This window comes from Sinohyriopsis cumingii, chromosome 6, assembly GCF_028554795.1.
Source record: "Sinohyriopsis cumingii isolate HCF-2022 chromosome 6, ASM2855479v2, whole genome shotgun sequence".
Classification (NCBI taxonomy): Eukaryota; Metazoa; Mollusca; class Bivalvia; order Unionida; family Unionidae; genus Sinohyriopsis; species Sinohyriopsis cumingii.
In genome coordinates, this window is record NC_142966.1 from 120,393,169 (window position 1) to 120,413,779 (window position 20,611).

General features: G+C 38.8%; 1 protein-coding gene across 1 annotated transcript in view; it reads left to right on the forward strand.

Annotated features, from left to right (window-relative positions):
• Window positions 1–20,611, forward strand: part of LOC149797842 (E3 ubiquitin-protein ligase goliath-like) — a 103,363-nt gene that overhangs the window by 37,931 nt on the left and 44,821 nt on the right. The gene's annotated exons all lie outside the window — the stretch shown is intronic.

Below are 20,611 nucleotides of genomic sequence, written 5' to 3' on the forward strand. Positions count from 1 at the left end.
GTTTGGACAGATTATTTCCGGATTATCGAGACAAGTTTTAATGCAATTTTACACTTTGGTCCCCGATTTTGATTTCCGGATCCGGAACGCGGATTTCTTGATTAAGGGAGCAAATTAACGTTTAGGAATTCCGTTCCCGTTGAATTATGTCCGGATAGCGAGGTTTCCGGATAAATATGGAGTCCGGAGTAACGAGGATCCACTGTATATATATATATATATATATATATATATATATATATATATATATATATATATATATATATATATATAATGGATATAAATTTTCCATTATTGAAGGCTGTAAGATAAAAGCAGCAATAGAAATGCCGTTCTATGGCATTGTTTTCTATTTCCTTACACATGCTATATTATCACCCGCTGTCGTTGTTTGTCCTACATTTTCACTTTTGTGTATCACGTGATACGCATAACACATTTACATGACGCGTGGCTGATCTCTGCGTGTAGCGTCTACATTAACATGTATGTCAATCGATTTCTATGATCGGACTTGTTTTTTGTTGTTTGTTTTTGTTTGTTTCTTTCTTTACCAACAAAACTTCAGGTGAATTAGCAACAGTTCCACAATACCACTACAGCTAATTTTGTTTAGAAGTATAGTTGTCCATAACACTAGTCGAAGACATATCTGATACCACTGAACTTAGATAAAAAGACACAGTAATCCCATTCAAGAGGGCTCTCAAAACTCACTTATTTCGACTGCAAGAACAAACTTAAAGACCTAATAATGTTTACTACCTGAAATATTCTCAACATGTTTTTATTTTTTTAATGTTTTTCTACTTTCATGGTGTTTGTTTTTGTAATAATATTATTATATGTTTTTTTATCTTATAGGTGTTGTCTAATGTTGTAAAACGCTTAGAGCTTCTAAAGATTAGGCCCTATACAAAGTCCTCATTATTATTATTATTATTATTATTATTATAAACCAAACTCGGTCCAAACTCAGTCCAATGACAAAGGGTGTTTGGTCGATTCAAACTGAGCAATCTGATTCAGGCTGTGTTATCATCACCCTTTCGAATATATGAGGCACCGTAGCGGACAAAAGCTAATCCAATCAGAACGTTGCTGTTTAAATTTTAATGTCACATGTCCAGAATTCCAATTTCAAGTGTTGTTTCAAAAATGCTTGTCCTTAAAGTTTCTTTTTCTAGGACGAGATTTTTGATTGTATCTGTTGAACTGAACGGTAATGGTTGAAAGTTATATTTTCTATGTTTAGATTGTATCGTTTGAACTACACGGCGGTGGTTGAAATTTCAATGTTATGAGTATTGATTCAAAGAGTTTATGTTGAAAGTTCCATTTCATATGTTGAGTGTTTAGATTTCATATGTTGAATTACACAGCGCTGGTTGAAAATTCGATGTCCAATGTCGAGTTTTTAGATTGTATCTTCTGAATTACACGGCGGTTGTTTTGAAATTTTAATGTCATATGTCGAGAGTTTCACTTTTATCATATTGAATCACATTGATTGTGCTGAAAGTTCCATTTGGTATGTTGAGTTTTTAAATTGTATCTGGTGAATTACACAGCGGCGATTGGACTCTTAATTGTGCTTGTTAGAATTGTTATTTTTATATGGTGAAATGATTTGTTGGTTTTTCTGTTTAGAGTAACATTACATAATATCCACTTTAACAATTCAAAATGATATCGAGTATACATGATACATCATTCCTGAACGGACCGCGTTAGTTGTAAAACAAGGGGACTGCTTCTCGTTGCTGTGAAATTCAACATATGAAATCTAAATATTCACCATATGAAATGGAACTTTCATCACAAACAGTTGCATACAACGTGTGAAATAGGGATTCTCGACATATGATATTGAAATTTCAACCACCGCTGTGTAATTCAACATATGCACTGAAAAACGTCGGCATAGGAAATAGAACTTTAAACCACCACTGTATAATTCAACATATAAAATCCAAAATCTCGATCTAGAAAATGGAACTTAGAGAACATGCAATTTAATCCAAAACGTGATATTGGACTTCTCAACATACGGCAACGAAATGTAAACTGCAACTTTCTCATTGGACCAGCTTTTTGTCCGCTACGGCGCCTTATACAAATAGACTACACATTACTGCTAATTTAAATAGTGATCTCAACCAGTTTCTGTAACAAGATGCCTCCACATATGAGGATAAAAAGTCTGTATGCAATCATTCTAGTGCAAGAGAGAGAGAGAGAGAGAGAGAGAACGGGGGGGGGATATAATGACGAAGGCATCTTAGTCTTGATAATAATTACGCAGATTATATTATCAGTGAAAACAATATTTAACTACACGACAATCTTAACTAAAGAGCGAATCTTAAAGACATTGATAATTAATCTTGACTTATCTAGTTAGTCTACATTCATGTATGGAGAAAACTCGGAGAGAAAAGAAACCACCTGTTAGATGAGCCCAGTTTTCATTTAACTATAAAAGTGAAGAATTTTAGCATTGTAATTGGGCTCAATCCAAACAGTTTTAGCATTAATTGTAATCTAGGTGTGGATGAATGGATGGACGCGTGACGCAAACACTGACACCAAATCTAGGTGTGGATGAATGGATGGACGCGTGACACAAACACTGACACCAAGACCGGCACGACAAAATGACCTGACATAAAACCTGACCAATATTATTGTATTTTCTTATCTCAGAGAATACTTATAAATAAAAAGAGAAGATGTTGAATCGGAAGCATAACCAATAACGTCTCATAATTTTAATGTATAAATACGAATATTACGAAACCATGAAAATCTTAAGAAAATAATACAAACACTTTTGCAGTTCATTCTAATTAATCATACTATCAAACTACAGTGCATAAATGTTGATATAAAAATACATTTGGTGAATATTAATATGATGCCACAACTAGAACACATCAACAATGGATTATGATTGTCTCACACACTCCCAACATATAGAGAAAAATACAAATTTATACTAAGAGAGTATATTTTTACAAGACCTTATATCGCAGTTTCACAGTTACAAATATAAAGATCACATGAAACAGTACAGACATCCTGGAAATAATTAAAATCAGTCCTTGGTGCTGATGTGTTTTAGACTTTTGGTTCAAGTTTTCGTAAGGAAGATGTTGTTGTTGTAGGGTTTAACGCCATTTTTCAGCACACGATAGGCTATACATGGCGGTCAGTATTAATGGTGGAGGAAGAGCCCGGGAAAACCCCTGAAAGAACCACCGACCCACGAGAAGCTACTGGCAAGCTTTCTCACATACCCACGTTGGCTGAATCCGAGACTTGAACCCACGCAGACAGAGGTGAGATGGTAGTGATCCGTAACGGACAGCGCGTTAGACCACTCGGCCACTCGGGCCCCCCCCCCCCTCGTAAGGAAGAACTTTTCCTGACAAAATAAAAGACAGTCAGGTCCGACATTCTACTTTTAAGAAACTAAAACAGTCATTTCGTTCAACTAATGAACAGACACTCTTTCAGTAACTTTGCCCGTAGTTTCATAACAATAAACACTGAGTCTTTTTACAAATGCCAGTTAGCATTCTTAGCCGTTGGCTTCTAAAACCATCCACACCATTAGCTGATCGTTTTTGGGATTTTCATTGGGCCTTCATTTGAGACTTTAGTTGTAGACCCTTTAAATAGGAGTACAGATATTTGTTCAGTGTCCCATGTAACTCAGACATTTTGTTTGAAAAAAGTTACCAGTTGACGTAAATAGTTTCTTCTTTCTCTGTCCTTTCTGATGGGGTTTCAGCAATGTTTCTCTTTCTTTTTTGAGACCACTTTATATTCTGCAGTCTTTCAGTCAGATTATCCTAAGAAATCTGAAGCATTGCCTGCACATTGCCATTATAACTTCTCAGGGCCAAGATCATACTTAATCTCCACTGAGGCCGTCCTTACAATACATCTTTCATTCATAAGCTGGCAAGAAAGATGATGGCTGACCTGCAGTTTGAAGATATTTTATTTGGCAGTTCATCAGACAACATATTTTGGATATAGCGGTTTCTGGTGGCATCCAGCTCTGAGGGTGTCCTAATTTCGTATTAGCCTGTCCTCTTTTAGATTGAAAAGTCAGGTGACATATCTCCTGAAAACTCAACCTTGTTGGATCATACACCTTTGGACAGCACAATTTTGTCACCAAATCAATGTAAACATTATTGTCCATCTCCACTTTTTCTGAACTAATAATGAAAATATGGTCACACAACTTTGGATGCTACAGATATCTGCCAGTGGGAAAAGTCCTAAGCACAGCGCTAAAGCTATCTTGATGCCATGTTTTTTGTCGCCCGTTGTCTGTTCCAACAATGTCAAAATCTTTGTAATGTTATAAAAATCTGAAAGCTTCTCTTGTGGTAGCTTTAAAATCATCAGGGGTGAAGTGGTACTTTTCTTCACTCACATACCACTATTCGCTTCAATATAGAAATTTATCCCAGTAGATCTCTCAATATACTGTTCTGAACAAAGTTTAAATTATGTTTGCAGCTCATTAACTTGGCTTTGAACTTTACGCCTGTAAACTGTAAGGTAGCTACTTTAATGTTGGTCTATATGCTAACTGGTCTGGCTTTCTCTTTAAAAAAAACCAAGACCAGCCTCAGCTAATAGTGATAACTCAACCTGACTTATCTGCAAAAGGTCCATATTTTGTTACCAAAAGCGCTTTCTGAGGCTTTACGCAGACAGACAAGCAAAGATATAAAAGATCTCTGTATTCCTGTTGCATTCATTACTTTCAACTTTGAACAATCAGGTTTCAAAATGGCCTGACAACCATTCATCTCTGAACTATGACAGTATATATGGTTCTTCATAGATGTCACCTTTTTGACACGATTCTCTTCTTTTATTTGTCTTTCATTTCTTATAAGTGCTTGATCTTAAATCGAGTTCAGTTTTTTATGGTGTTTCCTTTATTTTCTTCGTTTTTTCAAGTAAGGATTTGGGCCCTTCAACATTTGCTAATGATGGCTTATCAGAAAGTTTATATCCTTGCGGGGACTTGTGGCTGGTGTATTAGATAAGATACAAGGATTCCTTGTTGTTTCATCCAACACCAACGGTGATAACATCAATCATTCTTTAGAGCTAATATTTTATGGTATGTTACTATCTTCCAGCGACAGTCTATTTCTTCGCAGTATAAAAGACATGGTAGGAGAATATGTTTCGGATCTGTTGTTTTCATTGTAAAGTCTAGAGAACGCTCCTCCCAGTCTTCAGTTGACTCCCGCACCTTTTCATTCTTTGTGAGTGAATCATGAACATCCTCTAATTCATCAATCAGGGCCATTCTTGGTAAGACAGCATCCACAGTTAATCCTCTAATTCATCAACCAGGGCCATCATTGGCATGACATATTTAATCCTCTAATTTATCAATCAGCGCCATCCTTGGTAAGACAGCATCCACAGTTAATCCTCTAATTCATCAATCAGGGCCATCATTGGCATGACATAGTTAATCCTCTAATTTATCAATCAGCGCCATCCTTGGTAAGACAGCATCCATAGTTAATCTTCTAATTCATCGATCAGGGCCATCCTTGGTAAGACAGCATCCATAGTTAATCCTCTAATTCATCAGTCAGGGCCATCATTGGCATAACATAGTTAATCCTCTAATTCATCAATCAGCGCCATCCATCCTTGGTAAGACAGCATCCATAGTTAATCCTCTAATTCATCAATCAGGGCCATCCTTGGCAAGACCGCATCCATAGTTAATCCTCTAATTCATCAATCAGGCCATCCTTGGCAAGACTGCATACATATTTAATCCTCTAATTCATCAATCAGGGCCATCCTTGGTAAGACAGCATCCATAGTTAATTATCTAATTCATCAATCAGGGCCATCCTTGGCAAGACAGAGTTAATCCTCTAATTCATCAATCAGGCCATCCTTGGCAAGACATAGTTAATCCTCTAATTCATCAATTAGGCCATCCTTGGCAAGACCGCATACATAGTTAATCCTCTAATTCATCAATTAGGGCCATCACTGGAATGACATAGTTAATCCTCTAATTCATTAATCAGGCCATCATTGGCATGCCATAATTAATCCTCTAATTCATCAATCAGCGCCATCCTTGGTAAGACAGCATCCATAGTTAATCCTCTAATTCATCAATCAGCGCCATCCTTGGCAAGACCGCATCCATAGTTAATCCTCTAATTCATCAATCAGGGCCATCCTTGGTAAGACAGCATCCATAGTTAATCCTCTAATTCATCGACCAGGCCATCCTTGGTAAGACAGCATCCATAGTTAATCCTCTAATTCATCAATCAGGGCCATCCTTGGTAAGACAGCATCCATAGTTAATCCTCTAATTTATTAATCAGGGCCATCCTTGGTAAGACAGCATCCATAGTTAATCCTCTAATTCATCAATCAGGGCCATCATTGGCATGCCATAATTAATCCTCTAATTCATCAATCAGCGCCATCCTTGGTAAGACAGCATCCATAGTTAATCCTCTAATTCATCAATCAGCGCCATCCTTGGCAAGACCGCATCCATAGTTAATCCTCTAATTCATCAATCAGGGCCATCCTTGGTAAGACAGCATCCATAGTTAATCCTCTAATTCATCGACCAGGCCATCCTTGGCAAGACAGAGTTAATCCTTTAATTCATCAATCAGGCCATCCTTGGCAAGACCGCATACATAGTTAATCCTCTAATTCATCAATCAGGGCCATCTTTGTCAAGACCGCATACATAGTTAATCCTCTAATTCATCCACCAGGCCATCCTTGGCAAGACATAGTGAAATCCTCTAATTCGTCAATCAGGGCCATCCTTGGTAAGACAGTATCCATAGTTAATCCTCTAATTCATCAATCAGGCCATCCTTGGCAAGACATAGTAAATCAATCAGGCCATCCTTGGTAAGCCAGCATCCATAGTTCATCCTGATCTGAAGCTTTTTAGTACATCTTTATGTTCCATTTCACGCTGCTTATTGAACGCGAAGTTCAAAGTGCTGTGTCGGTATGGAGTGGAGACTAGATTGTATTTCATATTTCTGTGGAATACATCTGCACTGTAATGGTAGTGTAAAAAATTGGTGCAGTATCCTGCATATGACGTTGCTCCATTGAGAAAGGCAAATGGCAAAGATGCTTTCACGGCAGACAAAAGTAAATGGTAGCCATCAGGACCACCCATACGTTCAGCCAGTGCAATGGCAATAACTTCATCACAATGGTTTATCATCTCCACATGGAGAGCAAATGTAGCATTTATTTCACACCCTTTTTCTATGAAACACTGGAATTTTCATCCCAACCTGTCAAATTCGTTCATAGAGCTTTTCCGGGCGTTTCCATCAAATTTACAATAGTATCAGATCCTGGACAAGGCAGATGCTGTAAAAACCTAACAAGCAGAGCTAAAAATGGATTGACATGCTGATTCTCCAAACGATTCTAGTAGCTTTCTATGCTTTCTATGTTTTCAGCTGACATCAATTTCAACCATTCCATTTTTTCACAATCATCAACCATGAACTTTAGCAGCAGCTGGAGACCTGCGTATTTGTTGGCAGCAAAAAGATTGGTGATTTTTTATTTTCGGAGGTAGAGAAGTGGAAACTCCCGGAGTAAGCGTTGATACTTGAAATTTAGTCTCATATGATCAATTAGACTTTAGCCAATCTCGTTATCTGGCTCAAACACTATTCTTATGTCACCCACTGCATAATCTGGTTTTAGGTTTCCACTTTTCAATAGCACATCATAAAGTACTTCCTTTATCTTGTACATATCATCATCTCTACCAGTAGCCGGTTTTGGATGTCAGCATAAAGTTGGAGGAGGACGAAATTGCATAAATCCAAAATAATGAACAATACATTTGCTTAATTAACACCATCTACCAACAACAGACTAGCAATCATTTAAATCAGGCACAGGCTTTTTTTCAGGACCCATCTGGACTTGATGACTTGCTCTTTTCTCAGTATGTGACATCTTATCGAAATGGTTTTGATTCTAATGACACACCTTCCAGTTTCAATTTCCTCCTCATCCACAACATTAGCAACGTCTGGGTCTTCATGACCATAAGCAAAATATGCTTCAATGTCATCACCCGTCTCTCCAGCCTTAAAAAGAAAAGAACAAGATTACTGCATTACTAGCATTAAAATGCAAAATTAAATACATGTTTCACTGAAATGTTTCCTCTTCTAGTTCTTGCATTCAGTCCATATGGTGTAAGCTTATTTCTGCATTCCTTATGACAACGGCCATAAATATAGCATAGGAATAAAATGTTTATTTAAAGGATTTTGACTTACATTGATTAACAGTCACATTTCACTAATACTTTATGCTAAGAACATTTTTCTGTGAGTTAACAGTTTAATCAAGTAATGTCACTTGTGTCGTTCAGATGAATCTTTGAGGAAAGATATAGACATAAAGAAACTTCGTGATTGATAAATTAACTTCATTATTTTGGGAGAAATTTGTGAGCTATTGATAATACCTGCACATATTTTTCTTCTTGAAATTTCAACTCTTATACAGCAAAAGTGTTGTCTGATTCTCTTCAGACTCCGATTCAGTTGATATATCAATTGTTTCATCTAGAGACATTGTCAAGAAGGATTCTTCAAGTTTAAGCAGTGACATGCTATCATCGCTCAAAACTGCTTGATCTGCTTCTGTAGTACAAGCAGGTAACATTTCGGAAGTTATGCCATCCTCTTCCTTGTCATTACTAGCTGGAGAACGTGTTGATCGGTACAGTCTACATATTTCTGAAAGTGTTAAGGAAGAGCAAATAATGCAAATTATCTGGTATTTTCCAATCAGTTTCTGAGGTAATGATTAATAAATCAAGTCATGCTCTTCTTCCATTTTCTGAAAGCTTGGCTAAAGTAAGTGAGATAGAGTTTTACTATTTGTTATCAACGGACATTAATTATTGTACTAAATTTCAATTCATGATCATTTTTGTACATTATGTGTCACTTATTATACATTGCACATAAAATGATTAATGCCATGATAATATTATTACAGCGTAAGCTGATAATGAGTGATATTTATTACCTTTTGAAATATTGGACCACCAAGATATAAACGATCATCTTTGCAACCGTTCATGTTCCTGTCTACCGCCTGACTCATCTGGGAATTCTTCTAAAATGCACACTCGTCCTTCATCTTTTGTCAGCTCAATTTCCTTCATGCAACTGCATGTAAAATCATTTTTGTGTCTGCATTCATCGGCATGCTAAGTTCTTACAATATCAGCATCCCGTGGTAATCACTTTAAGGTGATTGGCAATGTGCACAACTGTGGTGATCTGTTTTCACCAGGACTGGGATCAGTTTTGTGTTTGAGTCGTACAAGGTTGTCTATCATCAAGATCAGGAGTCCATCATTTATTCTACTTTTCTTCTGGCGCACTCCATCCTCTGTTTCACACAAAATAGAGTAGCGCTTAATGTATGAGTTGTAACAGTACATGCCAGGTTCTACTTTTGCTTTCAACAATCGCCCTGCCTCTCTTAAGCTTCTTTTTGTTCCTGCTTCAGCTGTTCTGTCAAACATGGTGTTTATGCTATGATAGTGCATGACAAGACCCATTGTATCTGTCCTGAATGATTCATCTGTGTGTTCTTTTGAAGATATTTAAAAGTATGTAATATGCTTGGTACTGCTGGAAAAGCTTCGTGTTCAGCAAATTCACCGGATCCTTTGCCTTCCAGATGTTTTTGCGATTAATGAAACCCTCCAGTATAATTTGAATCGGTAAAGGTGTATCTAAATTCCACCTTGTAATAAATAGATTATATGTCTTCCCGTGCAAAGGTTTGTTTGAAAGCGTGCTCTGACATGCAGCGCACACACTTTCTTCATCTGGCGCAGCTGAGACATGTCCCGTTATTGTACTTTCAAAGACGATATAGACTTCAAGATTGCCTAGCATGATGTCATCTTGAACAAAAAAATCTGCTGAAACGTGTTCCATGTTTGTATTTGTCAAAACCACCAGCATGAAAGAATACAACACTTGGACAGAATGCATTATGGTCTCTAAACAAGATATGTCAAATTACGGATGTAGCATCCGCAACAGAATAAAACACCGTGCCAAGTTCGACAAAGACATAAAAATACCAGTTCGGTGAGTAAAGTAGGAAGGAACATTCAACACAAGAAAGACCAGTTTTTTTGGCCAGGGCAGTAGAGATCCGCTTTCTTTACACTACAACCTCTATTAAATCTGCATGGGGGTCATCTATTTAGTATCTGGCAAAGCTTGACCCCTCCCCCCTCCCTTTTCACATGCGTATTTTTTTACACTCCCCACCTGCGTATGTACGATTGACGCACCCCCCCCCCAATTCTATAGAACTTCCTATAATCCACGCAGAAACCATAAAGTAATTATAAAAGTAACGTGTTTAATAAAACAGATAGTCCCCCGACGTCGAATGTCTGGTTGCATCAAAGAAATAAGCTGCGCAACTTTAAAAAGTTTGTCTTGTGTCCTCTAAAATTCAAATGCCGACTGAAGTTGAACAGCTTACGTATTAGACAAATTATTATCGAGGCTTCAACCCACCCACCCCCGTTTCATATGCGTACGTACATTATCAGTGACCCCCCCCCCATACGCTAGTGTGTGCATTTGGGTTACCTTCCTCCCCCGCCCCCTATATGTATACGTAGTAAATAGACGGCCCCATAGTGGTACTGGCCTGTGAAAATCTTTCTCTGCTTGCGTTGAGTGCTTGACTCTGTTGCAATTGCATTTAGTCCATGAGCTTATTTGATTGCCTCAGAGAACCTATATTTTTCTTCTACTTCATTTTCATATGTATTTGAAATGTACTGATGTCTGCGACTAAAATGGCACTCAAAGAAACAGATTTTATTCTATACCGTTCCAGAAAACAGTGCTCCGTATTTACTATAAAGGTATGGAATATCTTCTTTGACTCTAAATTCTGACAACATATTTTTTTCCAAGATGTGTAACCTTCAAATGACCATAAGCAACAGTAGTGTATAAATTTAAAATTGTTTTATCATATTCTTTATTTTCTGTTTGTAAAACAAAGTTTTCCACACTATTTACAATGTTTCTACTAATGGCTCTATCATATTCATGTGCAAAACAATAATGTAATGTCGTTGATAACGTAAAAAAGGTTTTACCATCGATAGTAGTATAATAGGATACCCTACGGACAATGGGAAAATACAGTACAGACCCCCCTTAGGAACGGTTGCGGACAAGATTTTTCAGGCCCCCCCCCCCCCCCGGAATGTTTACGGACAATGGGGATTTAACATGGGGAATATTGTGACTGTATACGGACAAGGGAAAGTGGGTTGTTGTATATGGACAATAGGAACCGAATAGGTGAGGTGACGTCACGGTAATGGAAATTGGTAACAATGTAGCAAGGGGCTGACCTCGATTTGACCAAACAGCGGCGGGAAAAACCTAGAACGCTTAGCGGAGCGGGATTGGCGGGACAGAGACATACATAAGACATACAACATTCATCGATTGATGAACATCAATTAAAATTAAAATGTGCGGACTATAGGCCCCATTTTCAATTCTCACTAGTAGCACTTCCACTATGCCAATCGTATCCACCACTTCCTCTAGTTTCAACATTTTATCCATATGGTTGCTTGCCATCGTCTTCTTTGGTTATTCCGTAGAATGGCGCGAACGACGGATGCATTTTGTATTTGTCAAGCATGGACGTGAAGGAAAACATCCCGTACACTCACTTCACGTATTATCTACTATCCACACGGGAAGAGGATAATTAACCAAATCTATTATCCTCACAAACGTACGCGAACTCATACAAACCCTAAAATCTACTATCCACACTCGCGAACAGGAAAAAAGCCAAAATATATAGTATCCAAACACGGGAAGAGGAACAAATAAACACAAATATACTATCCACACACGGGATGAGGAAAATAAACTCACGATATCTACTATCCAAACAAACGTACGCGAACTCATACAAACCACAATATCTACTATCCACACAAACGTACGCTAACTCATACAAACACACATACCCACAAACGTACGCGAACGCACACAGACACACACACACACACACACACACACATTAGGAAAGGGGTGAGTGTTTATAATCACACTACTTACACATTCACACAAATTGGCAACTTGAATAGTCTCTTTTTTTTAGAGATTTGGTCAGCCCTGAAAAGGGCTGGGTTTTTTTTCGAACTTCAGATGCACCAGCTTAATGGTGGCACCTCCCAGGCCGGGCACCACAGATACAACGGCGGCTCCAATCTTGCTCCCAATTCACAGTTGTTCTTGGGAGTGCAGAAGGGGCTTGAGTGGCTTCACTATCCCACTCTTCCGTCTGAGGGATAGTGAAGACTTGTTCTTGTTCCCTTCTCGTATGCCAAACGAGTGGATGCTGTGTTTTCCTTATTTCCTCTTCCCAGTTTTCCGTCTGGGGAACCATGGTATGTCTTGGTGGTGGTAGTGGTTGTGGTGCTGGTCATCACCTCAGGCTTGATCTCACACGGATGCCTTATCACGGAGTGAGGCAGAATTCTTTCTTCCTTCTCTTTCTTTTTTCCCCTTTCTTCCTCTTCTTCTCCAGTCTTAGCTTTCTCTGCAGTAGCCTCCATGGCAAGTTCATATAGCATGCGCCGGTGCATCTGAAGTTCCAAGAGTTTTGTGAGTCTTCTCATCTTGAAAGCTGACGAGTCAAAGATGGGTAGCCAGAGTGATTTGATTGATTGATTAGCTAAATTAACGCGATTTTTTGCACTATCGTGCATGCATCACGATTTATGACAGCACGGCTGTCTGTCTGATTACTCCTGGGGGAAGTAATTAGAGCCTCATCCCCCAGGCTTTTATGTTCACAGAAAACTGTTTGATTGAGCCGTCATGTCGTATGACTATTTAGTCCCTAACGAACCGAATGAAGGGTTATCATGAGTGGGAATGAACCCAACACGCAGTCATGTTTAAAGACGAATTATAGTCTGCCAGAACTGAGCAAGGGTGTCAACCAAACAGTATGTGACGCCAGTAGCGATTTGTCGCCCACTACTACGTCACATTGGGACACCAAACTTTGGATGGATGGAAATTGCTCCACATCTCCGTCCATGTACGAATGTCTGAGAGAGGCAGGAGAGGAAAGGAACTCGGCAAGCCAGCCATGGATATTGTGTACTCCCAGAAAAACCAGCTCGTACGTATTTCTAATCTAGTCCAGTTGTATAAATGGACAATAAAATTCCAATAATGTGTAAGCCATCTGTGCAATTATTTAAATCCACTAAGTCAGAAATTTTGATAATGATTCATTCAAAAGTTGGTATTTAGTGTACAGAGTGTACAATCAGTAATTAAATACCAATCGGTCAAGTCGAAATGACCTATGAATAATTTGTGTCACGCATATGAGAAAAATAGGAGAATAAAAATTTTGATGGCGGTAACGAAACAGGTCAAATTGTATACGAGAAATAGAGATATTATCAAAAGCAGTTTCCATCCAATGGAAAATGCATGACTCCCTACGGCAATTTGTTAGACACTCGATCTTTTCAATTTCGAGTGATCCCGTGGTCCTCAAATTGTAAGCAGCGCCTGATTTACAGCGCTGCTATAACTCAGTCCCAATGTATCGGCGGTCCCACTCCTGAAAGGGCCTCTCCTGAGGGATCCAAACCGCGACCGGACTGCTGTTTCCCAGCTGGTAAGAAATGGCTTGTATACTTGGAGTGTTAGGCCATCCTGTTACATCAGCAGTACTCTCCACTATTATTCAATAGCGGAGACCGTTGACAAGTAAGGTATTATTGGACATCTTTCTTTGTTCTTCCGCAATTCTGCAGGTCTCCGTGCCCGCTCATGCCGCATGAAATTTCATGGACCTAATGCAACATTGGTAAAGTACCAGTCTGAGGCTCTGAAGAAAAAGGACCCCTAAATTGCGCCATAGGAAACCTGGTTCCATCCATCCCCAGGATGTAGTTTTCCGGTGAAGTATTTTGGCAATACTCATTGCTGTCCCGGGCGTACAACTTAGTCCGTGTATGGCTGGTGGCTCATCATTATCGTCATTCTTCGTGGTAAATTCATAGCCGCCACGTGGACGGCTCTGAAGTAGAGCTGTGCGATGTTCACCGTTTGACGTCTTGAGCTGGAATGGAATGACTGATCGTTCGGTCGGTAGATTGGATTATAGTCGTGTTTGCCCTTGCGGGCATGTACGACTTTTTTATTTCCCATTTGGGAAATGATCGATTTTTTTCGATGGGGGAAGTATCATGCCACTTCCCCCAACGCATTAATGCACTTAAGAAGTGCTATTTGATTTGTCCGGTTTCGAGACATTTATGTCTCACAGGACTAGTGGTGAGTGGGAATGGTCCACACTCATTGACCGAGATAGTACATGTCTGGAGGCGGCAAAGGAGAATCGGGCTCAGTGCAAGGGATGCACCCTACAGCCGGTATCGATTTTTGTCCCCAATTTTCGAATAGTAAATGGCGTTGTTTGCCGTATTTATAATTTGGAAAATCATTTATGCTGTTTGTATAAAAGATATACATATAGATGGCAAGATGAATCTCCTAATCTATTTTAGGGAAAACATTATTTAATCGAATGATATTTGGTGTTTCTATTCTAAAATTAAATGTTTCCGCCTTGTGCAGGGTGCCTGATGACTGGTATTTTAGTCATCTTATAGATCAATATTTTAAGGACATAATTCCTAATTATATAATTGGTGCCACCTTGTGTGGCTGGTCTTGGTGGTTTTGGGTTTTTAGCCATCTTATAGATCTAATTTTGGGTTGTTACTCTAATTTTCTAGTTAGTTTATGGTCAGTTTGTTGCCGCATTGTGCAGGGGGCCCTGATGGCTGGGATTTAAGCCACCTTATAATTTTTTATTTTGTTGGCAGTCATAATTAGTAAATTTTAAGTTTATTCATCATGCCTTAAGTAATGATAGGAGATAGATGTTAGTATGTATGATGGTTCTCTAATTACCGATTACTTGTTGCACTGCTTAATAGACTATACATTTGGACAGCTCATGGCGCCAAGTGGGTGAATAGTGCAAGTGTAGCATCAGCCCGCGTACTGGCGCTACTCGCCCCTATTGGGCTGTAAACCGTATTCTACTCCCGCCCCCAATTTCCCACCCAGCCGCACTGAGAGTGATGTCCGTTAGTGTACAGTCTAATGTTGTATGGATGTTTATTAATTTGTCCTATTTCTAGAATTGTTCCTTAATGTATATTACTTATGTAATCGCCCTAGGTGTCCGGTCGGTCTGAGTATATGGATTTGGTTGGCTTATAATTTATTTATTTTGTCAATTTCCTTAAGGAAACATAGCATCAGTTCTTTGATTGGGTTTTGGATTGGTTTGGTAAAGAAGTTCGGGGTAGGTATATGACGAATTAATTTTCCTTAGTGTATTGACCAATTTTTTCCTTTGTTCGTCATATTTCGGACATATATTAAAAACATGCCGAAGATTTTTATCATCAACGCATTTGGGACACTTTGCTCCAAGTCCACAATTAGCCAGGACAGATTTCCCCATACTGCTTACATGTAAGGTTTTACCCGTATTGATTCGGTTAATGATCCGTTGATGATGCTTGATATTGGTTTCCGGTGCTTTGGTATTGTGACTCACCGTTTTTTTAATCAAGTACAGCGTACGTCCTTTGAGGCATGTATCCCATTATGTTTACCATTTAGAGACACTTTTTTTTGGTTATCAGTCTGTACAATTCTGGGACGATGCAATCGATGTGGGTTGGTTTAAGTTCGCTCAGTGCGTTCTTTGCTGCTTGATAGGCTTTCTCGTTGCCTTGGGATGTTTATATGTGGTGGAACCCACATGAATTCTACAATTTGGTCTTGTTTTCCCATGTTGTTAATTAGCAAGTAGGTTTCTTTAAGGAGGCTTTCAAGCTCCTTTGAATTGCCTGTTTCCAGTGTTTAAAGTAATCTAAGTGAGTCGCTTACTATTAGTATTTTCTGAATTTTCTGTTGATATGATATCTTTACTGCTTCGAATATAGCCCAGAATTCTGCTGTGTATATATATCATTTATCCGGGAGTCGGCTTCCCATTTAGTTGTTTAGTTCCGGTATAGTGAGTGCTATAACAGTTCTGTCTGGGTTATTTGATTTGGACTCGTCTGTATATATTTTGACAAAGTCTTTGTAAGAGTTGTCTAATATAGTGAGGATCTTTGATCTTATTTCCAAAGGATGTTCTTCTTTGGATCCGAAAGTTATTGCTAGGGTATTGATAGTTGGTATTTTCGTTGACCATGGGATAGGGTCTGGATATCGTATTATTTCTGCACGAAGGCAGTCGAGTTGTAGTTCTTTACATAATATGTGGATCATTTTCCCAGATGATGGAAGGGGAGGAGTCTCCGGCTAAATGGGATGTTGCATTTGTTAATTATGTTTCTTGTTGAGTGGTTCGGATTTTGTATGGAAACTCTGGCTGCATATCTTAATGTCAGATCTTCTGTCCTTAGTGTTAAAGATGTTTCGCCCGTTAGGATATGTAGTTCTTCTTTAGAGGTATTTCGGATTGTGCCTGTGCATATACGCAAAGCTTTTGTTTGGATTATGTCGAGGCGTTTGAGTATTGATGGTTTGGCAGATGCATATATCTGGCATTCATAATCCATTTTGGATCTGATTAAGGCCCTGTAGAGTGTTACCATTGTATCTTGGTCTGCACCCCATTGTGAGCCTTCGATGTTTTTCAGAAGATTAAGGTCTCCGCTACATTTCCGTATTAATTCGGTGATGTGATGGTTCCATGTGAGATGTTGGTCCTAATACATGCCTAAAATTGTTGCTACTCTTTCAGATTTGATTGGTTCGCCTAGAATATAGAGGGTTGGTGGCTCAAAATTGTATCTTTTATGGGGAGAGAATAGTATTCCCGTTGCTTTTCCTTTTCATAGTTTGAGCCCCAATTTGTTATCACATTTGCCGATGTTAGTTAGGCTGACTTGTAGTTATGTTAATAGTTGTTGGCTGCGTGGGTTTCCCTCTTTCTATATGCCACTGTCGTCAGCAAATTGCGATAGGTCTATTTTGCTGAGATAGACAGAGCATTCTAGATCGTTTATCATTATGTTGAATAGGATCGGACTAAGGACACTTCCTTGTGGGGAGCCATTCTCTTGCACATATTCTTCTGAATAATGCGCTTCTATTCTGGTTCTGATGTGCCTGTCTTTTAAAATAGTTTTAATCCATTTATGCATGTTGCCATTGATTCCATAATGGTTCAATTTGGCAATGAGACCATCAGTCCAAACTAAATCGAAGGCTTTTTCAAAGTCTAAAACTATACCTATGAGGTGTCTATCGCATTTTCTTTTAGCATTAAAATCTAGTTTGATACGAGACTCGATCCTTATTAGTTGATCTAGGGTGGATCTTTTATTGCAGAAGCCACTTTGGTTTTGTGAGAGAAGATTGTTACTTTCAAGGTGATGTTTGAGTCTGTTGTTTATCATCGTCTCCATCACCTTGCATATGATATCGGTAAGGGAGATCGGTCTGTATGAGGATATTTATGTGGCATCCTTGCCAGCTTCAGGGATTGGAATAACTATAGCATGTTTCCATTTGTGGGTAATTTGTCCTGTCTGCCATGATTGATTTACCAAATCTAGTATGATTTCTTCCATATTGGGTGGTATGTTCTTTTCGTATCCTAGGTTATCTTCCCCTGGGGATGTGGTTTTCTTATGTCTAAGTGCTGATTTCCATGTCGTTCAGGCAAAATGGTTCATTTAATGGAGAAATCCTTTGATCTAGGTCAGTAAGTAGGTATGGATATTTATACTCTATTGTTTTTCTATGTGCTTGAAATTTGGCTGTATGATTGTCGTTTTTCCTCATTCCAGCGAAGTGTATTGCTAGATGTTCTGCTTTATCTTTATCAATTATTGCACCCTTGATGTTTGGAATACCGTTACTATTTGCGCCTCGCATTGCTTTTAGTTTATTCCAAACTTGTTTTGAGTTGCGTTGGTTAATTTCAAGGGTGGAGCAATATTTTTGGCATGATTTTTCCTTTGCTCTTTTAATGATATTCTTTGCTTATTTTACTTTTATTTTATAGTTTGTATAATCGGTTGAGAGACCTGTATGGCGAAATTTATTGAGAGTTTTCTTTTTTCCTTGATTATATTTCCAGTAGTGGGGATACTTTGAGTGGCGGCTGCATTGATCGTTTCAAGGATTTTTTTTGTGTTATATTTTTAACGTCGTCGTCCCATACACTCCGGTGAGCAAAGAATTGAATGTGTGCCAGTTGGCTATGTCCAGTCTCCCTTTGGATACTTTGGAGGAAGTGGCTACAAGATTGGTAAAAGTAATGGTAATAACAATGGGGAAATGGTCACTGTCCAACGTGGTATTTCTATCTACTTCCCAGTAAGATATTGTTGCTAATGTGGGTGTGCAAATTGTTAGGTCAATTGCAGATAGTGATCCATCCTCTGGTGAAATTCTGGTTTTAGTAACATCATTAAGTATGACTAGATTATTGTTGGTGGTCCATTCTTCGATTAGTTTGCCTCTCTTGTTTTGATGCTTTCCTTCCCATCTTTTGCTATGTGCGTTGAAGTCACCGCATATCATGTATTCATTTGTTGTGCTGATGAGTTGGGCATAGCTGAGGGGGGTGACGACATAATGCTTGCCAGGGTCATAAATACAAAAAAAAATTTCAAATAAAAACTGCCAACTATGCATGATTATCGATTCGTACTCGATGGGTGTGGGGTTATTGGGATCGTTTATGGCTACAGAGTGTTGATGAAATTATGTAATTGGGAGTGAATCACTAACAAAGATGGCTAAACCACCCCCTCTTAGCTCATTATCTCTTATCGTGACGTTGCTGGCTGAATAACCCGGTATGTTTGGTATATTTTTATTTTTTTTTATGCTTAAGTGTTCCTTGAATGACTAACAAATCAGATTTAATTTTAGATTATTGAAATTTAATCATTAATTCCGGTTTATTAATATTTAAACCCCGGCTATTCCATTGCCAGATTACTGTATTCTTTTTCCTAGTTGTGTCCATTTCTGTTGTTATAATTAATTATATTAGTAAATTATAGGGCCAAATCAGTGTTTGGTTCGGAGATGTTTTTCCAGTAAATCAGATAATAACCTGAATAATGGGATACAAGGTATATGATAATTTTCAGAGATGTTAGTGATTCCCATCATGAGATCCTTTAAGTAGTGGATAATTGTGTCATGTGAGAATTCCTCATGCGGAGGCGCACTTGAGTTACCTGCCTTGCTTTCACCCTTGCTACTTGCATTGCTTGGTCGTGGTGGGTCTGCAATTTTTGTTTCTGCTTGGTTTAAAACCTCCTGAACGAAGGTCGATATGTCTGATTTGGTTGGTTTAGTGCTAGTATTATTATCTTTAATTACTTATTTTGGTTTAGGCTGCATCTGTTTTGTATTGGTGCTAGAGGGCAAGAGGGTGGTTCCTAACTTCGATCTTGGTCACGTCGTAATCCTTAAACTAAAGAGGATTTTCATCGAAGCCACATTTGAAGGCCGTATTTTTGACCATACCAATGATCAAACCTTTGGGTATCTGTCCTTAGATCAGATGATCTTCGATCATGGATTGATGTCCAGCGGAAATGGTGATGGTTATCATTTCCACACGTCCTATCGGATACTTGGCGGTAGTTCTGCTCAAAGTATGACTGATGTCGTTTCCCACTTTAGGTAACACTTCCACGCGTCGTACGTAGAGTCTGGCTTCTTGGATGACGGTATTTTGTAATAGGCATCATCACTCATCAAATTGAAAGCGGCACTGCTACGGGTCAGTCTCAAGCGGACATCCACTCCGTTCAGGAAATACTTTTCTTGTAACCACATGTCCAAATGCAAGCGATCCATTAGTTCTTAACCATAGCTTTCTTTGATTTTTTCTTCGTTCTATATATGCCATATTTTTTTATTTTTGCTGGTTGGGTCCGTTTCGGTTTTGCTAAATTGGCCTGGTGTGTTAGGTTTCCATACCACGAAAGCATCTAAATGCGTGTTCTTGGCTTCTTTTCTGTACGTCAAGAGGTTTTCCATGTATACTCGGTAAGGATGAGTGTCCATGCTACTACAGACCAGTATGTTATTCAAGTACATATCCGCTCCACTGAACAAGGAATGCATGAAATAGTTGACGGGGGCTACATTATCCGTATCCTTTAGATGGGACCGCCCGTCGTTGTATCGATCACTTTCACTTTCAAGTAACTGATATTCAGATTGATGTAATCTTCTGGCTGTCGTTTGATTTCAAACTCGATGGGAGCTGATCCGGAGTCCTTGACAGAGGAGACGGGATGAAATTCGACCCAATGGGATTCTTGCATCGTCATCATGGTGGGTGGCATGGTAAATAGATCCAGTTACGACTTGGAACAGACACAAGACTCTCTATG